Raw genomic sequence first — 21,816 nt, 5'->3', positions numbered from 1 at the left:
CTTGGTACACCCTCGGGAGGATGACAATGTATTTCTTATCTTATTAATTTTTTATGGATTAATTAGGTTATCACTTATTAGAAACTTCTACATGTACACCTTATCAAGGTCATCACATGAGTTATGAGAGAATCCCTCCCACAACTCACCCTACATACCCATGCTCATCTCATGATGAGTGCCCATAGGCATGCATATTCCCAAACCCAACCCCAAATGAACATAACTCCACTAAAACACAAATGGGAGATTGGACCTCACAAGTCACCTAACAAATGCATGCACATGTTCTTGTGTGTGGTGCACCACCACCATGAAGATCATAACACAAGGGTTGGATGAGAACACAAGTAAAATCACTTTCAACTAATAACAAACTTGGGAGTGCGAATGTGGCATACATCCTAATGCAATATAAAAGTGAAAAAATGGTATGACTATCATCCTATGGATAATCCAAGTCCAAGACCATCATTATGCTAAGAAAACTTGAGAAAACTAGGTGGCATGCAAATCAATATCTCACAGAAGCTGTCGAAAGTCACAGCAAAGCAAAGTCTCTTTGAGCTTGATCCAATGGGACCAAACACACGATGATCCCACTCCTGTAGCTCTCACAAAAAAAAAAAACACAATCCTCTAGAAGAGGATTTAGAAAAAGCTCTCAAATTTCTAATTTGCAAAAGTGAGAAGTGAGGAAGTAATTTCCTCTTTGGATATTTATTCACTTTTTGAGTGAACAATCAATTAGGAAAAATAACTAGGTAACCTAGTTAAACCTCGAATCAACCCAAACAAAAATAGGCTATTCAAAGTAATTGGAATTAATTTATGGAAAAGCTACTAGAAATTAAAAATCAATTAAAATAAAGCCCAAAAACCCAAAATCATAGAATTTCCTTAACAGCTTTTGTGACAAATATGAACCTCTGAATGTAGAGACATGCTCACAGGTCTAATTCACATAATGAAAATGAGTCTGGGTTTAAATAAAATCACCATAAGGTTTAAATTAAACACTTAAATAAGATATGTTGAACATAAAGGGATGACATTGTTTAAATATGATGATTGAATTACTAGCTCCATGTGCCACTGTCAAGGATATAACTCTTACACACTAAAATACATGATCAAGTGCAATTGCATATAATAACATAGCTGAAGCAAGAAATGCATTAAATACCTAATTTAACCATTTATTTAAATATACTAAAATAATCTATTTACATCACTCACACTCGCATAAAGCATAACAAAACATGAATGAAGTAAATAACCATAGTATTAAATCCACATCTAACATAAACATGATCAAGGATATGTCCAAATACTGGATAACCAGATATCATCATAAAACATTTTGTCATCTCAAAATGGCATCATCATGCAAATATGATCAACTAAATAGCATAGCAGTCTAACATCTATGATACTGAAATCCATGTGTAACATTTGACCCTCAAGGTCATCTCAAATATAAAAATAACATCAGTACAAGTATCTCTCAAATCAAAATATAATAAGGTACAAATTGTGAACATGATTCCCCCACTATGCATAAGCTTACTTTTGGAAGCTTGCAAAAAGATAGGGGTATAAATCTCTCAATTGTGTAGTATCTTCTTAAGTAGCAGAGGTCTCATCGCTCAGGTCCCACTAGATCCTTACCTGCTATATGCCCTGACCTCTCAAAATCAATCTCTGATGCTAAAGGATACAAATGGGCTCCAAAGAAATTTTCCCATCCTCCACATGTAAAGCATCCCAATCAATAACATGGGTCACATTGGGAATATATTGTCTCAAACTATAAACATGGAAAACATCATGGATGCATCATAGGCTAGGTGTCAATGCTAGTCAATAAGAAATAGGACTGAATTCTCTTGAGGATCTCAAACAATCTAAAAAAATATGGCACCAACTTAGATTCTTTCCCATAACAGATGGGACTCTTCCTCAAATGTACTCTCAAAAAAACCTTGTCACCAACAAAAAAGTGACGATCCAACCTATGGGCATCTACATACTTCTTATGCCTTTCCTAAGCAATAACCAAATGCTCTCTAATACAAATAACTTGTTTCTCCATCCTAAAGAATCTCTAGACCTAGAAGTACTTAGCCCTCCAAAAAAATCCCAACTCAAAGGGGTATGACATGGTCTACCATAAAAGGCCTAAAAAGGTGACATGCCAAGAGAACTATGATACCTATTGTTATTTTCAAAATCAACAGGGTATAAATAATCCTCCCATTGCACCTGCCTATCCATCACATACATGCAAAACATATCTTCTAGAACCTAGTTCACTCTCTCAGTCTAACCATTAGTCTTTAGGTGATAAGTTGAAGTAAAATTGAGCTATGCACCCAAAAAATGTTGGAGAGACATCCATAGTTATAAAGTAAACATTGGATCTCTATTTGAAATAATTTGACGAGGGATCCCATGCAATCAAACAATATCTTCCAAGAAAACATGTGCTATAGAAGAAGTTATGTAGGATGTCCTCATAGGTGAAAAATGTGATATCTTGGACAATTTGTCCACTATCACCATGATACAATCATATCATCATGATGACATAGGAAACCTAGTGATAAAATCAATAGATATCGTATCTTGCTTGTACTCTAGAATGGCATGTGGCTGCAAAATTCCCACCAAATACTGATGCTTTTTCATCACTCTCTAGCACTTGAGACATCAAGCAACAAAATTAGAAACATCGTGCCCCATCCCTACCCAAAAGTACAATTGTTTAAGATTGGCATGCATCTTCTTGACATCGAGATGTGTGAAATACAGTGCATGATGCACTTTTGACAAAACCAAGGTACAAAGGTCACCCAATATGGGTACATATATATGCCCTAAGTGTCATAGTAGTCCATCAAACTCAAGCAAGTAACCTAAAAGCCTCCCCTCAAGGGTACATCCAGATTCGATCTCCATCTTCACCTTTTGATACGATGTCTCACTAGGAAAAGTCTCCAAGATATGGCTTCACAAATCCACTCCTAATGAAAAAACTAATATCTAATGTTGCCTCCTAATCAAGGCATCCTTAGTGATATTCTCTTTCCCTTTAATGTAGTGAACATCAAAGTCATATTCACACAGGAACTCCATTTAGTGACATTGTCATGCATTCAGGTTTTGCTAAGTAAAGATATACTACAAGCTCCTATGATTGCTATGCAACTCAAACTTGTATCCCAAAAGGAAATACCTCCAATAAACAAGAGTGTGCACCATGGTTATAAGTTCCAAATCATGAGTGGGGTAGTTAATCTCATGGTCCTTGAGTTTTCTAGAATCATAGGAAATCACTTGAACATCTTGCATCAACACCACATCCACACCTTCCAACAAAGCACTTGTGCAAACGATAAATCACCTACAAGATTAAGCACTGCAAGGACTCATGCACTAGTCAAACACTCCTTAAGTGAAATAAATGCTACCTCACATTGGTCTAACCAAATATGCTTCTTCCCTTTCCACTAAATAGAAGTGATGAGATGAGCTACACATGAGAAATCCTTCATGAAGCAATGGTAATAACCTACCAATTCCATGAAACTACAAACCTTAGAAACATTAGTGGCTACTAGCCAATCCATGATACCTCAAATTTTCTCTAGATCCACCAAAATACCATCACCAATGTTGATATGCCCCAAATGCTTCACCTCTAACTAGAATAATCCACATTTACCCAAGTTTCCATACAACTGATGATCTCTCAAGCACTACAATAACTAGCATAAATGGACCTCATGTTCCTCAATAGTCTTTAAATAGATTAGTATGTCATCCAAGAATACAATAATACACTAATCAAGGTACATGAGAAATACTCCATTCATCAAACTCATAAACATCAATGGCACTTTGGTTAACCCAAAGGTTACAACCATGAACTTGTAATGCCCATATCATGTATGAAAAGTTGTCCAATGAATGTTAGCCTCCTAGAAACAAAGCTAATGGTATCTTGACTTAAGATAAATTCTTGAGAACACTCACACTCCCTTCATCTAATTAAAAAATTTATCTATCCTCAGTAAAGAGTATTGATTCTTGACCATCACCTTATTCAACTTTCGGTATTCAATGCATAAACACAATGATCCATCTTTCTTCTTCACAAAGATGACTAGTGCACCCCATGGGGATACACTAGGATGAATATAGCCCTTGGCCAACAATTCCTCCAACTACAATTTGAGCTCAGAAAACTCTTGAGTAATCATGTGTTAAGGAGCTCATTAAATTGGCTCCACTCCTGGTATGAGATTGATCTAAAAATAAATGTCACATTGAGCTATCATACTTGGTATCTCATCAGCAAACACATCTTCATACTCACAAAGGATTCAATGATCATCAAGTTTTATCATACATCTCTTAGCCTCCTCAAGATCACTGACAAAAACTACAAATATTAGACAAACCTTTCGCACACTCTACTTCAGTTGATGAGCTAAGATCATCCGAAGTGAGACTAGTCTTTGGACCCCTAAACGTTCCACTTTCCCACTTGTGTCATTGACACACTGTACTAACTTATGGTAGAAATATATATTCACCTAATGAGTGGCTAACTAATCCATGCCCAAGAAAATGTCATTTGATCCTAGAGGTAGGATACAAAGATCCACTATGGTGGTGAAGGTATCCAAGTTCAAACTACAACCATTAACCAAGGAGTCTACAGCCACTTTGGACCTTGTGGTTAACTTAGCCTACCACCTATCAACCTAACATGCTACCACTAGCTCACATCATTGAAAAAAAGATGGTGAAATAAAAGAATCTAAAGCACTTGAGTAAAATTATAGTGAAGATGAAATACCATGCAATGTACATGTAGCCTCTACTACAATACCTTGATGCTCATCTAGAAGGTCATCAACCACTGCAAAGACTTGATGGCTCCTTCCTACATGTCCTACAAAAGGTTTTGATCTAGCCACACCTCTACTAGGTCCTAAAGAAGGTTTAATAGGACAATTTTCTCCTTTATGATTGAGCTGGCTACAAGAGTAACAATCTCTTGCAAAGTTGGAACCGAGTCCACATCCACCTTGAGTAGCACTAGAATGTGTTGCACTATCCCAGCTAGAGTTTTGCTGACTACCCTGAGGAGGGTGATTCTACTAAGATTTTTGGCTATGGCCCTAGTTTCATCTCTTCCCTCCTATGGTACCTAAACCCTATCCATCATTCTAAGGAAAATACTGACATCTCCACTTGCACTATATAAACTATATAAACTATAGATCCTACCCTAAAGTCTATATAAACTATATAAACTATATAAACTATAGATCCTACCCTAAAGTCTATGCACTATGGTTCTGAGAACCTAATTTACCACTAAATGCTCTAGCCAAATTACTCTCTACAATTGGTGCCTTCTCTTCAGTAAGAATAAGAGTCCTAGGTTGATGCATCAAAACCTCTCTAATAAGGTCATCCTTAAGGCCTTAGATAAAATGTTGAGTAAGGAGTATCTCATCATGATTATAGCATGAGTACTTCTTAAGCTCAAAAAAATTGATCTTGTATAGGTCCATTGTGATTTTCCCTTGTCTAATATCATGGAATCCATCAGCACGAGCCTCTCTAAACTAAGGAGATAGGAATCTCTCTCTGAACCTCTCCTCAAGGTTCTCCTAGATGAGATCTACAATGTTGATCTAAAGTTTTTGCACCTCTATATTCTACCAAATGGATGTGTGGTCCCTTAGCTACATAACTGCACAATGTGCCCTCAGATTGGTTGCATATAGATACATGGAGAAACAACATTCCATGTCTAATAACCAAGTCTCTTCCCTAAGGAAACCTCCCTTTCCATTGAAGTATGGTAGTTTGGGTTGCTAAAGAGACTTCATAATGTCCAAATGAATAGAATCTTCTCCCTCACAGTCCCTACCACCCTAATGGTTCATTTTGCCACCCAGTGGATTATGAAAGCATTCATGTTCATGCTCCTCCTCTCTATGGTTAGACATGTGGGAATCTCCATGATGAAATTCCTCTTCTTGACCCCAATCACTTTGGTTTTCCTCTACATGAAGCCCCAAGTAAGCAAGAATCTCTTGTAGCACTGGCACCAATGCCCCAATACCACCTTGATCATTTTTACCTTGTTCTCCCCCACCAACCTAACATTCTTCTTCTTAGTTCTCTTCTTCATGGTTATTCTATTGGTTACTACGCTGACCACCAAGCCTACATGTAGGAGGTATCACTATGGAAGCAACAAGATAAGGTTATAATCACACATCAGAAACATAAGTCACAAGCATGAACCAAACAAGATATCTAAATAGAAAACATAAGATAACAACATACACATTAAAACAATATCATAGTAGAAGCATAACATAGAGATCCCAATGTTGCAACATGAGCTCTCATACCAAATGTAATGCCCCACCCAGAGATCCTTAGAACAAGGATAAATAAAAGCCAAGATATTGCTTTTTAAACAAGTATAGATTCATACAAAAATCAACATACAAGGATCACAAAGATCACAATAGGAGATAACCACAATCCTAAAAACCAACAAATCTCCAAATTCCAAAACCAAACTGACATGCTCAAATAGAAAAATAATCCAAAGATGATAATAGAACTTAAGATCTCAAATATGTCAAAGCAAGGAAATACTAGCAATCCCAAAGGGTAGTCAAAACACAAAATTACATTCTCCAAAGAATAGTGGAGATTCCCCCTATTTTCCACATGAGAAAAAAAAAATTGATAGTTTTGCATGAGGAAGTGTACTAAACTACATGAGGAACTATGTTCCCCCATGAAGGAATTCTTGGACCAACCACTAAAACCTATCTACTGGTGTCAATTTTCATTCAAGAAAGTACTAGGAAGCACTCAAATAAATGAAAGCTTGGACAAGAGGAAATGCCAAGTCTTACATAGGAGAGTGTACAATCTCATGTAGGAGAGAGTACAATCTTGCATGAGGATTTACAATAGCAAGTAAGAAATAAACAAGATGAGAAGATAGGGAAAATAATTCCTCCACATCAGGGAGTACCAGATCCACAAATTGAGGCTTAGACACTAAAACACAATAAATACAAGAGGGAAACTATATCAAACCATTTGTAACATAATATTAAAGGAAATAAACTAAAAGAAACATCGCAATGAATGAACAAACTAAACTCATGTGTGGTTCCTCCCAACCATAATAGAATCATGAGACCTTGAAGGTCCTATCCATCCCCCATGCATAACATTCCAAACTGCCAACTAGATAGTTAGAGTTGTCTTATGAGGGTTTCACTACTAAAGCATAATAATATCATACGAATAAGAAATATAACATGCTAATCTAGTAAAGCAATAGATATTCCAAGTAAATCACACCTTCTAATTATATGCTAAACATCATAATACAAGAATGTGTCAATTAAAATTATATCATCTAAACATGATATCTAAGTATTCCAATGAAAGTATAAATCACAAGGAAACATACTCCAAATAATCCAAAATACCAAGTGAACATCAAGCATCGATCACATTGGAACAATAGACCATTTGTACACTGGTCCCCAACAACAGTATAGGTAGCTACACCTCCTAACCACATGAAAACCCATAGGTCCACTCCCATCATACTAATGGAGATAATGATCCAACCACAAACACACATAAATAAATTTCCATGGCTAACACTCATGCTAGACAGTAAAGAGGGTTGCAACCAAAAATCATTTGACAATTCAAGTATAACAGGTCTTGGTCAGACACTCTATGGGTCAACTATGTATGGACTCTAGTGGAGAGTTCGTGAACATGCTTACAAATCATTCCCCTTGGTACACCCTCAAGAGGTTGACATGTTTTATCCCTATATAAACCACAAGGACTATGAATCATTGACCATTCCCCTCTACACCACACTTGGGAGGCTGACACTTTATTTACAACTATTCCCCTCAGTACACCCTCAAGAGGTTGACAATGTATTTCTTATCTTATTAATTTTCTATGAATTAATTAGGTTATCACTTATTAGAAACTTCTACATGTACACCTCATTGGGGTCATCACACAAGTTATGAGAGAAGCCCCTCCACTAACTTACCCTACATACCCATGCTCATCTCATGATGAGTGCCTATAGGCATGCATATTCCCAACCCAAACCCAAATGAACATAACTCTAGAAAATAAAAATGGTAGATCGGGCTTTGCAAGTCACCCAAAAAATAAATTTGCATGTGCTTGTCTATGGCACACCACCATCATGAAGATCATAACAAAAGGGATGGATGAGAACATAAGCAAAATCATTGTCAACTGATAACAAACTTGGGAGTTTGAATGCAACATGCATCCCAATACAATATAAATGTGTAGTAATGGTATAATTGTCATCCTATGGATAATCCAAGTCCAAGATCATCATCATGCCAAGAAAACCTAGGAAAATTAGATAGCATGCAAATCGAGGTAAAAACCCCAAAATTAAAAAACTTTGAAAATAAAACCTATTTGATCTCTAGGAACAAAAGCCATGAAAATCCAATAAAATTCAAGTTCAGAAATTGTATGAAAAAATGGCTAGCATAGCAATGCAAAACACAAAACCTTCATCCAAAAAATAGGAAAAAATGTTCATATCTAACCAAATGGGTAGAACTAGCAATCACAAATGGAGGGGAACACTAGTTCTCAACCTCCTAACAAATAGCTACCAGAAACAAAAATAGAAATGGAGCTAAAACACAAAAATGGAAGAGCCCTACTTGACAGCTAAAGGGACTAAAATGGAAGCTATCAAAAGTCACAAAAAAGAAAGGTCTCCCCTAGTTGGATCCAACGAGACTAATCTCATGATGATCTCGTGCTCGTAGCTCTCACAATGAATAGAAACACAATCATCTAGAAGAGGATTTGGAAAAAGCTCTCAAATTTCTAATTTTCAAAAGTGAGAAGTGAGGAATTAAGTTCCTCTTTGGATACTTATTCACTTTTTGAGTGAATAATCAATTAGGGAAAATAACCAAGTCAACCCAAGTGAAAACATGTTATTCCAAGTAATTGGAATTTATCTATGGAAAACATATCATAAATCAAAAATCAATTAAAATAAAGCTCAAAAACAAAAAATCATGGAATTTACTTAACATCTTTCATAGAAAATGCCAACCTCTAAATGCATAGACACGCTTACATGTCTAATTCACATAATCCAAATGAGTCTAGGTTTAAATCAAATCACTAAAAGGTTTAAATTAAATAGTTAAATAGGATATGTTGACCATATGGGGATGGCATTGGTTAAATATGACGATTGAATCGCTAACTCCATGTGCCATTACCATGGATATAATTCATGCACACTAAAACACATGATCAAGTGCAATTGCATATAATAACACAACCAAAGAAATAAATGCATTAAATACCTATTTAACCATTTATTCAAATATAATGAAATAATTCATTTACATCACTCAAACTTGTATAAGGCATGAAAAATAAATAATGAAGTAAATACCAGATAACCAAATATCATCATAAAACATATTGTCATCTCAAAATGGCATCATCATGCAAATATGATCAACTAAACAACATAGTAGTCTAACATCTATGTTACTAAAATCCAAGTATAACATCTAACCCTGAGGTCATCTCAAATGTAAAAATAACATGAGTACAAGCATCTCTTGGATAAAAATATAACAAGGTATAGACTATAAACATGAGAGACACTGCAGTCACCTGGTTAAAGGAATTACAAATGACTGTTAGATCAACCTTAATCCTAAGGATTTACCCTAGACTAATACAATGATTAGAAAGTAATAGTAAAGATTGATCTGATAACAAATTACAACTCACTTGCAAATTATAGATCTTTATTTTGGTCCTCCATTTTTCTTGGCATTCGTACTCTTCAGCTTTGATAACGTGTTCACCATTCAAGCATTCATATTGTTAACCCTTCTTGCTTGCATGCCAATTGTAGTCACCTCTATTTAGCCACTGAATGAAGTAATACCCTAGACTCCTTGTCTTCCTTAGGTTCTCACACATGACAACCTTTACTTTTGACCAGCTATCTCTATAAATATACAATTTAGATCTCTTTCCACTTAACCACAACCATCCATTTTAGTGTTACATAGGATTAGGTAGGATTCAATGAATCTACCCAACTTTCAATTTGGCTCCTCTACAAACTTTCTTGAATTTTCCATAAAATGGTTTACCTTGAATTATGTGACACCATCTCATCATGGTTATCTTCCACACACTTCACATAATTTAAGAAAAAAAATAGTTGGCTTAGATTTCTCAAATCTTTGATTTAGCATTATTTTTTATCACTTGACATCTATATTGTTCTGACACTCAGTTAACACTAGCTCACTTGGAAAAAACTAAAGTTTACCGATGCTCAACATCAACTAAAGTTTACTTAGCATATACTAACAATCAAGTTTGGGTTGTAATTTTTTTCATCTTTGCTTGGTACCTCTTGCTTTTCAATCAACTTCTACTAATTTCTACTCGGCTTGCACTGACTGCTCAACAAGGCTTGGTAGACACTTTTCTTACTTGATCTTCTTCTAGTCTCAACTTGTGTAATCTTTCATTTCATACCTAAAGTACATAAACTATACACTATGGTATCAATGTCTTACTTGGTCTTAGTGCTTCTTTTACATACCAAATAACTCAACCTTTCTATAGGTGCTATTATTATCTCCTATTTTCAAATCTTCTTCATCAATTAACTAGATGATAGCTTTTAGACCAAAAAAGAAATTGTCTCACTAGTAGGTAGCATGTTTGACATAATTGACAAAATAATAATTGTTCCATTATAGGTTTTTCACTTCAAAACAATCTCATATCAACAAAATGTATATATAGGATGTTATTATATTTTAAAATATATATATATATATTTCCCTTGTAATTGTCTATAAACATAAAATTGATTTAGATTTGAAATGTGTTAAGTAATGTGTGTCATATATTATGTGATAGACATAATAGTTATTATATTTATATACAATGTCTCAATATATATAGGTTATGATACTGAATGATATTTTATGTGTTATCATTATATTTGCATAACTAATGCATCAATGATATACGTACCTAATTTCATTCATTATTTCATAAATAGGTTTTATATGACTTGAATTTTATTTATTAACTCAAGTGCAAGATATTGGTAAGCTATTTTTCCTGGTATCCCTTCTATTATATCACTTATATTGTTCAAACATTAATAATAGGTTTAATAAAATGGAATTCCACATTTCATCTTGAAACTTATTAAGGTTTACCCTCACAAACCAAACATGCATTACAGAAGCATTAATAGTTATTAAATTCAAATTCATACATAGTACCTAAGGCTTAAATAACTATATCAATACAAACCTAAACATAATATTGTCTTAGTAAAAATAATATTGAACATGGCTAGGATAAGAATACATATGTTGTAAGACTCTTGATGATGTAGGATTATGATAAACACTTGGTTACTAAACATGTTAGTGCTAACATTTTAGTACTAAGTAAGAAATTAAAGTTAATTGCAAAAGAAGGAATTTTAATCATTCTAATTTAACCATTAAGATAATACCTTTAATTAAGATAATGACATTAGAGATAGATGGAATTAGATTCATAAATGTTAAGACAACATGATTATGAGACTAGCGCAACCATTAACAAAGTCTACCCTAGCATATTATGTTAACACCGCAATTGGAAATGTTAATGAACCTCCAACCCCTTTGTTAAGGTGTAAGCATCAATTCATTCTTCACTTAAAAAACTCAATGATTATCTTAAAGACCATAAGTATGTGCAATTTGAACACTCAATTTACCTACAACCAAATCGTAATATGTTAATGTCAATATGTAGATAACCTAGATTTATTTTTCAAAAAACAATGCGATTGTGTTTTGCCCCTGAATTTTTGCATGGTCATAGTAAAGGTAACAAATAGTCCATCTAGATCTGGTGTCCACTTTGGAGCACATGTCCAAGGAATGGTGATTTTATTGTATTCAGAGATGTATTTGTATAATAGATAATAAGGATTATTGGAGGAACTATCACAAGAATATTATAATCAATGAAGGATATATTGAGACCCAAAGAGAATTTAATTGATAAATGTTATGAGTTCAACCTGTGTGATTGGATTCTCGAACCAAAATACTCATTGATAAGGTTGTATGGGTACAAGCAGCTACCTCATAGGCTCCCATCTTTTGTCCCTGAGAGACTAGGTTTCTTGGAGTTCATATGGTAGTTAATATGGGTTGAGAAATAAATTTCTCAACCAAGAAGAAAAGGCAATATAATTCCTCATTTTATAAAATTTGATAGATATACAGTTGGGTATAGTATGCTTCAAGAGATGCAAATTTAGATAATGAACAAGTTTTGGGTGGTTAGTGATAAGGTTAGAGATTATGATCTAGAAGGGCACAGCAAGACCATAAAAGCTAAGTATGTACATCAGTTGAACATTGAAGATGACATTATCATAAAGTATGATTATTTACAAGAGGCATACCAAAGGTTCAAAAAGTGGAATTTCCTAGCTAGAATAGAAGATCAGAGATTAAATAAGGGTTTGCCTCATTTTCATTCTAAGGAAGACATTGAAACTTGAAGATTAGGATTGAAAATTTTATCAAAGATGTTGAGAAACTGTATCAAGAATATGTTGAACAAGAAAAGTGCAAGAAGATTAAATAGGCACCTCTTCCTCCTCCTCAAGCCAAAAAGAGAAAGTTAAGCTTGTATGCTCAAGATCTAGTCCCTCTATTCCCACACATCAACTAGAAGAAGAGACTAGTACCCATTGGTGTCTTATGACGATTCAAATGATGAAGGATCACCAAAAATTGTTAATATTTTCAAAAGAATGAAGGAAAACAAGAATGTTGAAACATTAGATCCACCCTCCAATTTGTTTGAAGAAAAGTATGGTTATAATTATGCTCTGACTATGGTGAATGATGACCCAATTGATACTTGGGATGAGGCTATTTCTCTTATAATTCTTGAACAAAGAACTTTACTCAAACACAAGAATTCAAAGACTTTTCGATAAGATGAGGGACATTGAGGAAAGAAAAAAAAAGATTGGAAGGTGTTGATAAGTCTTAGCATGCCTCAATTATTCAGCAAATGATGAATGAGTTGCATTTGGATTTTATTTTATGTACTGAAGAAGAGGCAAGATAATTTTTTTAGAAAGAGTGACATCCTAATACTTTATGGTTTAATATTAAAAGAATTGGTTCTATTGGGTCAAGTTAGGAAACAAGAGGACTCAACCTTTGTATTAGAGTTTGAATCACTTGAAAAGGTTGAGGGGAGAGGGTTTGATCCTAAAATAGATATCCTTACAACTTGGGTTACCTTCAAATTAAATAAGTCTAGGATTATTGATATTTCTTAGGGAGAAGAGGGGATGGCCTTGGTGAAAATTTTAGATAGCACAAACCCAGTGCTTGTTGCATTAAGGTTAACACATGAATCCATGTTTAATCAAGTACATATCAAGTACATGTAGGAACTATTCAGAGATTTGCAAAGAAGAGAAGTTTAAATGAATTAAATATTAAATAAAATGCAAGTAAAGACTAAAATATTAGAGAAGGATTTACATGATTTAAAGCCTATTGAAAAACATTCAAGCCGTTGTGATTCATAAAACCTCTATTGTTATTTAAGAAATACAAAACAAAGAAATGACTCCATATGTTGATCATAAAGACTGTACTTTTAAGACATTGTAGGAGATCCTTTTCTACATGTTAAATCTTATCTTGGCTAAATGTGATGAGGTGTTTGAGTGGTTTAATAATATTTTAAATATGTTAGATTTATTTATTAAAGGGAAAGACATACTTTCTAAGATAGAAAGCAAACGGGGCCCTTCAATGTATGAATTGAACAAACTCTTCAAAGTCACAAAAAGGGATCTAGATGCCCATGCACAAATAAAGGACATCATTGACTTCATTGATACTATTACAAGGAATCTAAGTTATATAAATCAAGAGCATCAAAAGCTAGAAGAAAATTTGAAAATGATTGCTTATGTTGATCATCCATGTTTTCCTGCCATTAGAAATGAAGAAGGTAAGATCAAACCATTGGAAGGCTAGAGGCATGAATTTGCAATGTTACCCCAGGCCTTGATAACCAAGTTCAAAGAGGATCATAATTTTTAAAAAGATTCATTCCACAAATTTTTAAACAAAATGATTACTATCGAAGAAAAAATCATAAAGTTTATAATAGATGTTAAAATTTCTTAAGGGTAGGAGTGGGTTGATCTACAAGCCTTTTCTCTCATAGTTTCAAAATTTGTCTAGCATATACATGCTCAAATTTCCAAATGGATCAAGTTTTATCTAAATATCCTTCAAGGTGTTCCTGAAGAGTTCATAGACATTCAATAAATTCAATAAATTTGAACTAATTTTCATGATTTTAATTATTGTTTAGTTATGTTTTTAGTTATTATTCAGTTGTGTTTATGAAGGGGTCTAAAGCTATGTTGCACCTTTTCATTTTTATGAGAAAAGGTACCTAGACACATATTTAAGAAGAAAGGTTTTGAGACATGGATATAACATGACATTTTTTTTTAATATAATACCAAGTACGACTCTCTAGAAAAGGTATTATGAATTAATTTCCATTTTGTGCAATTACTTGTTTGGATATGCAACTAAACTACTCTGTTGTATTTCCTTACTAATGAAGTTAATACAATGATGTTTTCTTGGCATCTATTATGGCATATAGTTTTCTAATTGCTCATGTTCTTCATTGTCCCTTTGGATTATGTTATTATTTTGATGGATTTGAGTAATGCATGAACTTGATTATCAGATATTTTCATGTTGAGTTATGGTATCCTTTTAATTGGTCTTCTTTGATTGGGGTTAAATATATTTAGACTAGGAATCACATTTATATCTTATGTGTCCAATGGTTGATGGGGTGCACACTGTCTCTTAAGGTTTGATTATAAGATTATGTGGGGGTTGACTCTATATTGCCCAATTGGATTAAGGACTCATCTTTACATAATTCTTGTAAGTTGATATATATAGTTTTAGATTGGTGAGGTTCTATCCACAAGCATTTCATAATTTTATTTTCAATATTTAATTTACATTCAAAATATTCATACATTTGATTTATCCTTGAGAAGATACTTGCCAACTTAAGAGTGTTAGTTATAAATCTACATTGTTGATCTTTAAGCTTTCCTTAAGAAACATTGATATAGGTAAAACCATCTAGGTTTTTTAGATCCTAAAGTGTCAAGATTGAACATTTGTGATTCAGTCTTCTTTGTTGACCAGGATTGTGTTGATATTCCCAACATCAAGCAAGAAAGGCTCGTAGGAATTCACCCAACAATTTTAAGAACCAAAATGTCCTTCCAAGTCGACCTATGCCTTTGGTATCCTTTTATAGAGATATTTTAGGGTTTTTTTCCTTTCATCATTTCATTCCAAGATTTGTAGACGGATATTAAAAAATAGTTTAGATCAATGAGCTTTGGAGCTAAAATACATCTTTCTTTATGCATTGCAAAGTGAGTCTTTTGTATTTTATCTCCTTTCATATCTTTACCCTAGATTTACATCTTAATTGGGATGATTATTAACATAATATCTATATTTATATTATTCAAGCAATTGGTTCAATTTCACATTCACATTATCCTACCAAGGGCTAAAGAGTGCATTTCCTTATAATGTGTTTCCCTTTGTAATTTGAATTTAGTATTGGTTCCCTTCTTCCTCTTGGTTTTAGCTAATCTATTTTTGATCATAAGTGGGGTCATATTTGTAAATTCTCCTCTTTCCCTGACATGCATACTTGAATGGCTTAGTGGCCTAAAAATAGGGAATTCTATAGTCCTATTAAAGTTCCTCTCTTTTCCCCCTAAACATTAGTAGTATAGAATTACTAAATAATCTCATACAAAGTGAAGATCATTTATATGAAGCGAGTTCAATTATTAGTTTTAAATGGAGCCTAATTTCATTACATCCTTACACACAAATCCTTGAAAAATAAGATGGATTTGCATTAAAAAAATCCTATGGAACTTTTGCATCACAATATATTAAGAAGAATAGGTAGTATTATGGGGGACATTATAGAAATAGAAGAATCTTTTTTATTCCCCTCTCTCTTTAAACCCCATTAAAATTATAGCAACTCAATAACTCTATAATTTTATGCAAGAATTATAAAATGGAGTGGTAAGAGTCATATAAATTTTTTTTTCCAAAAGAATAAGTTATCAACTTTAATCATGTTCCTAATGCAACTGATCTTAACAACAAAATTATTTTTTTTAAACCCTTGACTAAAACTTATAAAGGGGCTTTTTTTTGTAAGTATCCATTATCCCATATGTTCACCTATGATTTTAATAACATACTAGAACCCCTCCCTATGCATTCTAAAGAAATCACCTTAGTCTTCGAGATGAGAGAAATTGGAAACAAAATAAAATCCCACCAAGTTGTGGAGCCTAAAATCTTTCAAACTAAGACCAATACTCCATTGGCTTCCAAATCCCCAACTAAGCCGCTTAGAGCTTGATTTTACTTTTTTCCTTAGATTCCTGATTGTGTCTAACCAAGAATTATAGACTTAAATACCAATCTTTTGAATCTTATAGCTTCATCTCCTACCTTTAATAATGTTCTTGAAGAATACATTAAAAATATGAATTTTGATATTAATGCAAAATCACCCCCTTCGAGCCTTGGCCTCTGACCAACTCACCTTAAATCATAATTTGAATTCTAACATAAACAAAGATATCATCTAAATAATTTCCCCAAATGAAACATAATTAATTAGTGAAGATATTTTTACTGGAAATATTAATAGTGTTGTTGAGGAATTTATGGTAATGGACACTATTGAAAAAGAAAGAGAAGTTTTTATTTTTTTTAAATAGAATTCAAAACAGAGTAAAGTTCCTAGCAAATTCTTGAAGAAGAAATGATTGAGTTAAATAATATCAAAAATAATTTAGAGTTATACATTCACTAAATATAGCCCAATCACCCTAGGTCATGCTAAACTCACAAAAAAGGGGGAGAAAATATCTATGAACTTAAGGGAAAATATGGGGAAGCTAAGAATCAACCCAAAATAACATCAATACTTAATGTGTGGAGGGGAGAGTACAATCCCACAAAACTATGAAAGTTATTTCATGGAATGGTAGGGGTATTAATGCCCCTGGCAAAGAATGTATGCTAAACTACCACACCACTAAATTTAAACCTGACATAATGTTAATACAAGAAACAAAGCTAAATCTTAATGAAATAGATAATTTTAAGAAACAAATTGTGTTTTGAGAATTCACAGGTTTTCATTAGAGGGGGCTTTAAGAGGTTTACCTATTTCAATGGACCCCATCAAAGTAACTTATAGCCCTATCAACTCCAATAATTATTGGATGATGGGTAAAATTAAAAGTCTAGAATCCAACTTGAATTTTGTAATTATTAATGTTTATAGGCCCACTCAAATACTAGATAAAATATTGGTCTTGAGTGAGCTTAGCATTAATAAAGTCCATTTTGAACACACCTTCTTCATAGGAGGGGACTTTATACCATTTTAGGCCCTTGTGGGAAAAGTGGATGAATCTCAAAAATAACAAACACAACACTTGACTTTGATTATTGGATTAATAGGAACCAACTAATGGATATTAAAAAGAAAAGAGGGAATCTTCACATGGAACAATAAAAGACAAGGGAAAGATATCCTTACGTATAAACTAGATAGGTTTCTATTTAAGGGAGACTAGTATGATTTTCTTTACACACTCAAGGCTTAAATTTTACCCTTCTCTAGCTCATACAATTTCCTTATTCAACTTAATATACCTAGAGATTCCAAGCATGCAAACTATCCATTAAAATTTGAACAGATGTGGTTCAAGGATAAGAATATCTTTGTTGTAATAGAACAATGGTGGTAAAAAAAACAACGAGGGATCTAAATCATTATATTTTTGTAAAAAAATTCAAAGCAGTAAAAAAAAACTCTTAATATGGAATAGAGAATGTTTTAGTAATATCTTTGAAATGAAGGGGAAAATAGAAAACATAAATAAATTAACCATTGAACAATGCATGAATTATGAAACCTATCAAAAAGAAAGGGCACTCAAGATTGAGCTTGAAGACATACTTCCAAAAGAAGACTCATATTAGAGACAAAAGTCTAAAGAAATATAGCTAGATATTGGAGATGAAAACAAAAAATTCTTCCTTAATATTACTGAAGCTATATGGAACCTTAATAAAATATAAAAAACCAATAATCATATGGGAAAGATAGAAGAACCTAAAGAAATTGTTAATGCAATAATATCATATTTTCACAAAATATTAAACTAGGATGGCTCTAATCTAAAAGAACAAGATGATATTCTCGTTAACATTGTTAGAATCATAAATAATGAACATAAAATACTAAAAGCTAAATTTACTAAGCAAGAAATTCAGATAATTATCAAAAAAATGCAACCAAACAGAGCTAGGAGACCTTATTGGTTCCCTTTATTTTTCTCCAAAAAATGTTTACATTTCCTAGGAAATGATGTCATCAAAGACTTAGAAGAGGCAATAAATTTAGGATATGTACTTAAAGGATTTAACAATACATTCCTAGCCAAGTCTTGATGAAAAATTGATAGTTATTTAGATCTTAACAATTTTTGAAATATCGTTGGGTCTATGTAGGAACATGAGGGGCCAAAAAGTGGCAATATGAAAAAAAATCACTTTTCATCTAAACTTGATGAAATAAAAGTGTTTCTTAAGGATAGTATCATCTTTCCATCAATATAATGTTTATCAAATTATTAATTCAACAAGTAATTATTACTTATTTTCTAATGGAGTTACCTATAAAGTGTTAATTTACATATTGACTGAAAAAAACCTTTCAAATGGTATAATATTTTCAAAATTTGAAAGATGTGTCACATTCTATCATTTTCCAACGATGAGAAAAATAAAAATGAATTTTAATTTTGTATATGCTTGAATGAGTTAAGGTGGTTAGACATGAGAGTTTTTTATTCCAAAAAATATTGTAGAAACAAATTCAAAATTAATTATTTACTTGGACAAAAATTACAAACAAATATGCACCACATCCAAATATGAGTCTAATTCTTATATCTAGAATCTTTAAAAAATTATCATTTTATTGTGATTACGGTGGTTAGACATACACATACTTACTTTTTCCTAAATTATTTGTCCTATTGCATTGAAATTCCAAATTTTGACCAATTAAATTATTTTTTATCAGAAAAGGGATAGTAGTTTAGAAACTACATTAAATTTACCATAGATTCTATTCTTACAATTATTTATATAAGGTTCATAACTAGTTCAAGATTTCACATCAAATTGACTAACAATAATCTCCAATTTTTTATTGCCACTTAAGGCCATAGTTTGGCCCATCACGATCTTGCACATACCTTGCTTTCTGTTGATGTCACCGTGCATGCTAGGGTTTTGGACATGTTAGATTTTTCATACTAATTTTTTTTATATAAGGTTCGTAACTTGTTCAACATTTCACATCAAGTTGACTAACACTAATCTCCAATTTTTTATTGCCACTTAAGGCCATAGTTTGGCCCATCGTGATCTTGAACATACCCCACTTGTTGTTGATGTCATTGTGCATGCTAGGGTTTTGGACATGCTAGATTTTTTTAATCGTAGGAGTTGTTGGTCCTTTTTATATGGATCCTAGTGCAATTTATGATGGAATTGGTCTGTATGGACATGCTTCCTCTATGTTTATACATATTGTTGGGTCTTTGGCCCCTTTTTTTATGGATTTTCCACCTACATAGTGGGTTGTTGGTGGCATGGCTTGGATGGAGACTGTGGTGAGAAAGGTTGATCCTGTTATTTTTGTGATTGGTCCTTCATGTGGTTTGGGGTCTTAGGTACCCTCTTTACAATGAGAAGGGATTAATGGATCTCACTTTTTGCTAATGATGTGATCATACTCAAGGCTAAGGCATGGGAAGAGGTCTTGGGGGTTTTAAAAGGGCCCTCATACATCCAATCTATGCATAATGGTGGTGGTATAAGGGTTGGCACTAAGTTTACAATTGCTAAATATTTTCCTTCCTATAGCCCTATTTTAGTCAATTTGGACAAAGATACAATTTTTGAGATTGAAAAACAGATTGAAGCCCTTGAGGTGGATGTGCTAATTTTCCAATTTAGGGGATTTTGGTCATCTCTTAAGGAGCTCCACACTTGGATCTTTAAGCATTGGGATCCATATCTTAAAAATTATGTTTTGATATTTCCTCTAGCTTAGGGTTTTTTATTGCAAGATTTGATCATACGGATGATAGGAAATAAATTCTATGTAGTCATTTTCTCACTTGGGAAAATTGTTTCCCTTTGATGGTTAAACCTTGGCATAAGGACTTTATTCCTACCACTTAATCTTTTTACAAAATTCCTATCTCCCTCTTCATCTCTCATATGATTTTATTCTTGAGGAAATTGGTGAGGCTTTAGGTGATTTCTTATTGGTGGATTAAGAATCCTTTGATATAGTGCACTCTAGCTACATAAGGATACTTTTCATTAGAAATATTTCTCTAGGCTTCTTAGCATAGGTTAAACTCTATAGTCCTATTAGCCCCTATATCCAACCTTTAGATTATGAGTGTCTCCCATTTAGATGTAGGAAATTCTTATATACTAGGTATGTTGTGGCTAATTGAAAGGCTGAAAAGTTCAACTCTAAGAGATTCTCCTCATGGTGGATAGGGATCTTGAGGCAGTATTATATGGTGGTCAAAATTTGTACTGAAAGTGTCCCAAGATGCTCCTATTATATTTTAGCTTTAGGATATTGATATTGCCCCATCTTCTATTCCAAAAGTTGTGTCCTATCAAAAGGAGGTTATTTTTTTCGTCCCTCCTCTCACTAGTGTTGTTACTAAGGTCATTGATGTTGATCATATTATTTTTTAGTCTTTTATCACAATTCATCATGGTGTTGTTGAATTTTTTAAGGCTATAAATGGATGTAATAGTATTTTGGCTTTTATGGATAAGACTAATGAAGCTAGTTCTGCTCAAGATGGCTCTATGATGGGTGGATCTTGTGTTGTTGGGGATGTTACTTTTGATCCTATCTTTTTTGGTGTTGTTTTTATTGAGTTATTGAACTGGCACTCTGTGGAAGCCAAGATTGAAGAGGGGTTTATACACTAGAAATGTGCACCACTCTAAACCCTTCTATTCAAGTGATCCCATGAATTGAAATTCTTGAATGTCAGCTTAGAGCTCCCTCTCCATGGAGTACAAAAGTGTGTTGTGAGAAATATGGATAGCTCTCAGTTGAGCCTTTAAGACATAACCCTTGCTATTAAACCATTCAATGGGAGGTTCTTAAGATAAGAGAAAGAATGCAAGTTTTGAAAAGAACTCTCAAGTTATGTAATGCCAGCATGAACTAGGCTAGAATTGAATGCATAATGCAACTAAATTAAGCAAATGGGAGTATTACAAGTCTATGTTAATTAACTAGATGATCTAGATTATTGCATGAGAAGCTATACTGTATGAATCTAAGCTAATATGCAATGGTATGAGATATTTGGGCAATAAAATAGAAGTTATCCACAAGCTC

Source organism: Cupressus sempervirens, chromosome 9 (genome assembly GCF_028749045.1).
Source record: "Cupressus sempervirens isolate cs-2001-9-10 chromosome 9, ASM2874904v1, whole genome shotgun sequence".
NCBI lineage: Eukaryota > Viridiplantae > Streptophyta > Pinopsida > Cupressales > Cupressaceae > Cupressus > Cupressus sempervirens.
Note: the sequence above shows the minus strand (reverse complement) of the source record.